The following is a 6,881-nucleotide window of genomic DNA, read 5'->3' as shown; positions in this document are numbered from 1 at the left end:
GTACAGCTTTACCATTGGAATGAACTTCTTCCGTGACATGGTGAGTGTAGCATGGACGGCTTCAAGGTGAAGAGAATTCAGAAACATATGGTTGGTGGTAGTCCCAAAGAAAAGCTATGCAACTTGTGTGCAGTATCAGGTATGACAGAATCACATGCTCATTTTTCTCATCATTGGGAAGATGAGAAGGAACTGATATCTATGTGTGTTCAATGTAGGGTGACATAAAATTTATTTCTAAAGAATGTTTTCATTCTTTGATGGTTTCACATATCCATATTGATCATACCAATAAACCATTGTATACTTAGAGACTCTACCACATCTTTCTTCAGACTTCATGACCGTTTTATAAAAATTGTCATTAGTAATCATCAGACAACAGTATGTCACTTTCCCTGTGGTATATGCAAGTGGCCACTTGTTAAGTTCCAAAGAATGACGTTCCCTCCCTGCCTAGTGCTGATAGTTCACTTTTTATTCAAAAAACTATTCAGCTGTTTGAGTTGTTGGAATTGCTACTTGTTTGTGGATGACTATCTTTACTTCTCTGCTTAGGGTAGATGTAATTCTTTTTTTTTTAATTTATTTATTTATTAAGGATTTCTGCTTCCTCCCCGCCACTGCCTCCCTTTTCCTCCCCCCCCCCCGCACAAGTTCCCCTCCCTCATCAGCTCGAAGAGCAATCAGGGTTCCCTGACCTGTGGGAAGTCCAAGGACAGCCCACCTCCATCCAGGTCTAGTAAGGTGAGCATCCAAACTGCCTAGGCTCCCCCAAAGCCAGTACGTGCAGTAGGATCAAAAACTCATTGCCATTGTTCTTGAGTTCTCAGTAGTCCTCATTGTCCGCTATGTTCAGCAAGTCCGGTTTCATCCCATGCTTTTTCAGACCCAGGCCAGCTGGCCTTGGTGAGTTCCTGATCGAACATCCTCATTGTCTCAGTGTGTGGGTGTACCCCTCGTGGTCCTGAGTTTCTTGCTCGTGCTCCCTCTCCTTCTGCTCCTGATTTGGACCTTGAGATTTCAGTCCAGCGCTCCAATGTGGGTCTCTGTCTCTGTCTCCTTTCATCTCCTGATGAAGGTTAATATTCAGGAGGATGCCTATATGTTTGTCTTTGGATTCACCTTCTTATTTAGCTTCTCTTGGATCGCGAATTATAAGCTCAATGTCCTTTACTTATGGCTAGAAACCAAATATGAGTGAGTACATCCCATGTTCCTCTTTTTGGGTCTGGCTTACCTCACTCAGGATAGTGTTTTCTATTTCCATCCATTTGCATGCAAAATTCAAGAAGTCCTTGTTTTTTACTGCTGAGTAATACTCTAATATGTATATATTCCATACTTTCTTCATCTATTCTTCCATTGAAGGGCATCTAAGTTGTTTCCAGGTTCTGGCTATTACAAACAATGCTGCTATGAACATAGTTGAGCATATACTTTTGTTGTATGATAGGGCCTCTCTTGGGTATATTCCCAAGAGTGGTATTGCTGGGTCCAGGGGTAGGTTGATCCCGAATTTCCTGAGAAACTGCCACACTGCTTTCCAGAGTGGTTGCACAAGTTTGCATTCCCACCAGCAATGGATGAGTGTACCCCTTTCTCCACAACCTCTCCAGCAAGGCTATCATTGGTGTTTTTTATTTTAGCCATTCTGACAGTTGTAAGATGGTATCTTAAAGTTGTCCTGATTTGCATTTCAGGGAAATTCCATTAGTTCTAAACACATATTTATTATGCTCAGTTCTCCTTTGTCCATTTCTATAGCTTGTGCTTGACTTATGAGTCATATGTTCAAAAATATGCTTTGGGAAAATTAGTTATGGAGTCTTAGCATGATGCGTGGAAAATAAGTGCAATGAGAGATGCGAGTCTATATGCACTGTCATGGAGTGTCTCCAGAAGGAGCTCGTCCCTTACGTCAGAACCTTGCAGTCATATAAATAAAAGCACTGATGGAAATTGATCCTAATGTCTTGTTTTTTCTCCAAATGGACTTATAGATAAATAACATTGAAGAGCCCTGCTTTGTTCTGAGCAGTTTATACATCCTCTTGTCATTTTACAACTCCACAATAGTGGTTGCCAAACTTCAGGGAGATCAGAGATTTGTGTGTGTAATTCTGCCTCCAATTAATTATAAGGCCAGGACCAAACCTTTTATGTTTATGGGATGCTTGCATCCATCTAAGCATTTTCAGTGCTTTGCTTTCTATAACAAAAGTCAATACTGAAATCCTACTTGAAAAATTTGGTGACATTTCTGATTTACAAGACCAGTGTAATGTTTATACTATCAGGAAATTTGATCTAGGTCAAGAATGTTTTCAATTATGCCTGTGATTGGTATGAAGATTACAATAATGGCGAGGTAGCCGATTGAGGCTATTTGTCCGAAAATGATAAGTGGGTGTTCAACTGGTTGGCCTCCAATTCATGTGAGGATAAGAAGGTCAGCTAGTAAGATTCAGTATATTGTTTGTGTAATCAGGCAGAAGGTAAATCCTTGTTATTTGAGGTGTGGAGAAAAGGTATGAGCTAAGATAAGGATCGATAGGATTAAAGCTAGGACTCCTCCTAATTTTGGGGGGATGGATCAAAAGATGGCATAGGCAAAGAGAAAATACTATTCTGGTTTAATGTGTGGTGGAGTGTTAAGTAGATTTTCTGGGCTATAATTATCAGGGTCTCCAAGAATATCTGGGAAAAATAAAACCACAATTATGAGAGCTATTAATAGAAGGAGGGCTCCTAGAAAGTCTTTCATTGTGTAATAAGGGTGGAATGGGATTTTATCTGCCTCTGAGTTTAGGCCTGATGGGTGGTTGAAGCCTGTTTCCTGGAGAAATTGTAGGTGGACTAACATGAGAGCTGTAATGATGAGAGGAAGGATAAGTGCAATGCAAAGAATCATGTAAGAGTGGCTTTGTCTACTGAAAATCCACCTCAGATCCATTCTACCAGGGTTGCACTGATGTAAGGAGGTTTGTGATTAGTGTAGCTCCTCACAAAGATACTTGTCCAAATGGGAGAACATAGTCTATGAATGCTGTTGCTATTATGGCAAATAGGAGTACAATTCCTATGTTTCAAGTTTTGATCATATTGTAGGAGCCATAATAAATTCCTCATCCTACGTGGAGGAACAGGCAAATAAAGAATCTAGAGGCTCCGTTTGCATGCAGATAGCGGATTAGTCAGCCGTAGTTAACATCTGGGCAGATGTGAGTGACTGATGAGAATGGGGTTGATGTATCTGATGTGTAGTGTATGGCTAGAATAATCCTGTAAGGATCTGGACAATTAAGCGTAGGCCAAGCAGAGAGCCAAAATTTCATCATGATGAGATATTTGATGGGGCTGGGAGGTCGATGAATGAGTGATTGATAATTTTAATTAGTGGATTTTTTTTCAGATGATTGTCATTAGGTGTTTCTATAGTTGAATAACAACGATGATTTTTTCATGTCATTGGTCATAGTTAAAGTCTATGTAGAAATTATGACAGAATCTATTTATTTTCTAAGTCTATTGATTTTGTTAGGTTGTTTAGGCACTTCTTTGAAGCCTCCTATTTATGGTGGGTTATGTTTAACCGCTGGGAGGTGTTCAGGTTGTTTAACGGTGTTAGGATTTGGGGGGACCTTTTTTAGGTCTCTCCTAAAAAAGGAGAGAAAGAGAGAGAGAGAGAATGCACATGCCTTACTTTGGCATTTATAGTATAAGAGACCATGCCCAAGTCAGCTGGTATCTTAAAGGCTACTGGCTAAAGGAATTCCTATGGCCCTTTATTATTAATTTTTAAATAAGTAGTACTATATTTTGCTGATATATTAATGAGTTAATAGTTTTCATCTTGAAGTAAATAACTAAATGTTTTTTGTCACATTTGCAAGATGTCTCCACTAACGATATCTGGTTGCACAAAAATTCCGCTAATTCTGAATACAATCTATTTTTATTCTGCACAGTTCTCCTTCATCCATTTATGTAATTTGTGCCTTGCCCCATGGATCTGTATATTCAAATACAGGCTCATAGAAAATTAGTTCTGGAGTATTATTACGATCAGTAGAGAAAAAGATGACTATTTATGAGAGATGCAGGTCTGTACGCACTGTTATATGGTTGACCCAGAAGGCAGTCATCCTGTTTATGAGAATCTTACAGTCATGGAAATAAAAAAAAAATTGTAGGAAATTATTCCTGAAGCATTGCTTTATTTTTTTTTTAGAAGGGACTTGCAGATGTAAAGCACTGGCATACTCTGTCTTGCTCTGAGCAGTTTACACACGCTCCTCTTCTCATTTTACAGCTCCATGACAGTGGTTCTAAAATGTCAATGGAGCCAGAACCATCCTAGGGGCTTGAGCAAACTCCAACATCTAGATATAATTCCCCAAGGGTATCATTCAGTATGTGTGAGATACACTTCCGAAATGTTTTTTCATAGCAATTCTGAGTGATGATGTCACCACCGACCATGACCTCAGGAGAAAGAATCATTGCATAGATGATCAGTTGCCTCATATGACTAAGCTTACATATGAAGGTGTTCACAGAAGTGAAGGTTGTAGGCAGAGGGGCTGCCAGAAATAGTGTCAACTATTTCTAATTGTTTCTAATGAAATAGAAACAATTAAAAGTCTACCAACCACTTTTTTTTTGTTCATGATTTCTAGCGTAGTGACAGAAATCAAAGTAGACCAGAAATTGGAAGCAAGAAAAGGGCTGTTGCTGTAATAGACCTGAGTGTGTTGTTTTGGAGAATTGTGGTGACATTTAGAACCCTGTCCTTTAAATGCCAATGAGTTTTCAGAGCTTAGTGTGATATTTAGTGTTTCATAAAGATTATGGGGCAATCCAGAGGTGAGAAATGATGCTGTCCAGCGTTGTTAGTATTCCTGTTTCCACCTGGGTGTGAGGCAATGAGTGAAGGAGTGTTTAAATAGTATGAATAGTGTGTCTAGGAAGGAATATAAATAGCCCTAATATAAGTCTGGGCATTTTGGCTCCGTAAGTGTAAAGAATATAACTTAAAAAGCGTTTTGGTTAATTTAGTAAAAATGTTGCATTACTAGAAATAATGTAGTACCTGTGAGATAGAAGTTTGCACCAGGCAGATCTTGTAAGAGGTAGGCATCATGAGCAAGCTCCAGACAGGCTACGAGGCAGCTCAAATATGTGCCAAGCCCAGGATATATTTATGATATGTTAATGATCGAAATTCAAGAGGAGGAAGAAGAAACTGTAATCAGGATGTAATGTTTGAGAGAAGAATAATAGAAAAATTAATTAATTTAGAAAAGAATTTACAGGAAGCTGTACTACAGAGTCCAGTACCCAATCATCTTGTGAATGAAGAATCCTTAAGAGATGGCCAAAATTGTTGGGTTTATGTGGATGGCTTTATTCTAAATCTCAAGACAGAAGCAGAGAAAACATTGGTTACATTATGAATAATGACTGTTGGCAAAAAACACTCATTTTGACTACAAGGTCAAAAACCGTACTTTTTTTTTTAATTCCAACTTAGTGGGAAAGCCTTGGATCCCACTCCTGGAGAACATGAGGCTTTTAAGTTGCTCATTCATGAATTTGCCTTATTTCTCCACTTGCTATCTTTTGTTCTTCACATATACCTCCTTTTTTTCTCAGCTGGATCCTAGTATCACAGAGCTGCACACTCTTCTATCAAGGAACTACTCATTTGTATCTTCACACTGGGGTTTTTTATTTGATTGCCAGATTGGAGAATTTGAATCAGGTTTACAAAGTCCTGTAACAAAGGAAGGACCCCTGTCTGTCTCACAAAGGATCAGCCTACAGTGTCAATGCTTTCTCTGTGTCTGCATTCAGAGAAGCCATTAGGGCTACAAGGGGAAATAGTAATTAGTACTCATAAAGAGAAATCCCTCTTGATTTGTCAGTGTTCTAGGGAGTGGTGAGGTTATCACAGGTATGGACATGCTAAGGTCCCCAATGCATCAAGCCCATGGAAATGGAAAAGATTTATTTCTTTATGGAATTCTAAATTCTCCTAGACGTAGCCTATGGAATCCTGCCTGGAGTTAGATAATTCTCTCAAATTTAGTGCCCTGGTGTTGACTCACATGACAAGAGCAATGTAAAATTACTCTGGCAATTTCGGTATTTTGTAAAAAACGATGTTTCCATTCAGTTCTCCTTGTTGTATAACCTCATTTAAAAATACAGACAATAGATTTAATGTATAAATCATATAAATTTGAATTTCAAGAGTATTCTGAAGTTTGAGGTATCCAATATTTAATTTTATCTAAACAACCCCATTCATCAACATCTATTACTTTATCAATTATAATAAGAAAACTGAGAAGCAAAGTACCATAGTATTTTCACTTGTGCCCAGCATAAAGGAAATCTAAGAATATCCAGTAGGAATGGAATCTCAGGATAGATGTAGAGAGATCTATGCACGCTATTTCAGCACACTTCTTGGCCTGCAAGATCAGCACCATGGATGTAGGTCTATGCAACTATAGCATGCTTCACATGACTGAAAGGTAAGGACATTGTAAACTTCCCAAAGGAGGCCTTATCCCCTCTGAGGAATGAATGGGGGAGGGAAAGGGGAAGTGGAGAGTCAGAAGAAGGGGAGGGAGGAGGAACTGGGGTTGGCATGCAAAATGTAAAAAAACTTAAATGAAAAAAGAAAGCTAGGAAAAGGCAGGGAGAAAGACAAAAGTAAAAGGGAAATAATAAGGAAGGAATGAAGGAAGGAATAAGAGAGGAAAGGAGGTACAGTGGAAAGATATGTGGAAAGAAAATGTAAGATGAAATCATAGGGATAGAAAGAGAGTAGATCAATGATAGATAGATAGATAGTAGATAGATAGATG

Source organism: Microtus ochrogaster, chromosome 16 (genome assembly GCF_000317375.1).
Source record: "Microtus ochrogaster isolate Prairie Vole_2 chromosome 16, MicOch1.0, whole genome shotgun sequence".
NCBI lineage: Eukaryota > Metazoa > Chordata > Mammalia > Rodentia > Cricetidae > Microtus > Microtus ochrogaster.
Note: the sequence above shows the minus strand (reverse complement) of the source record.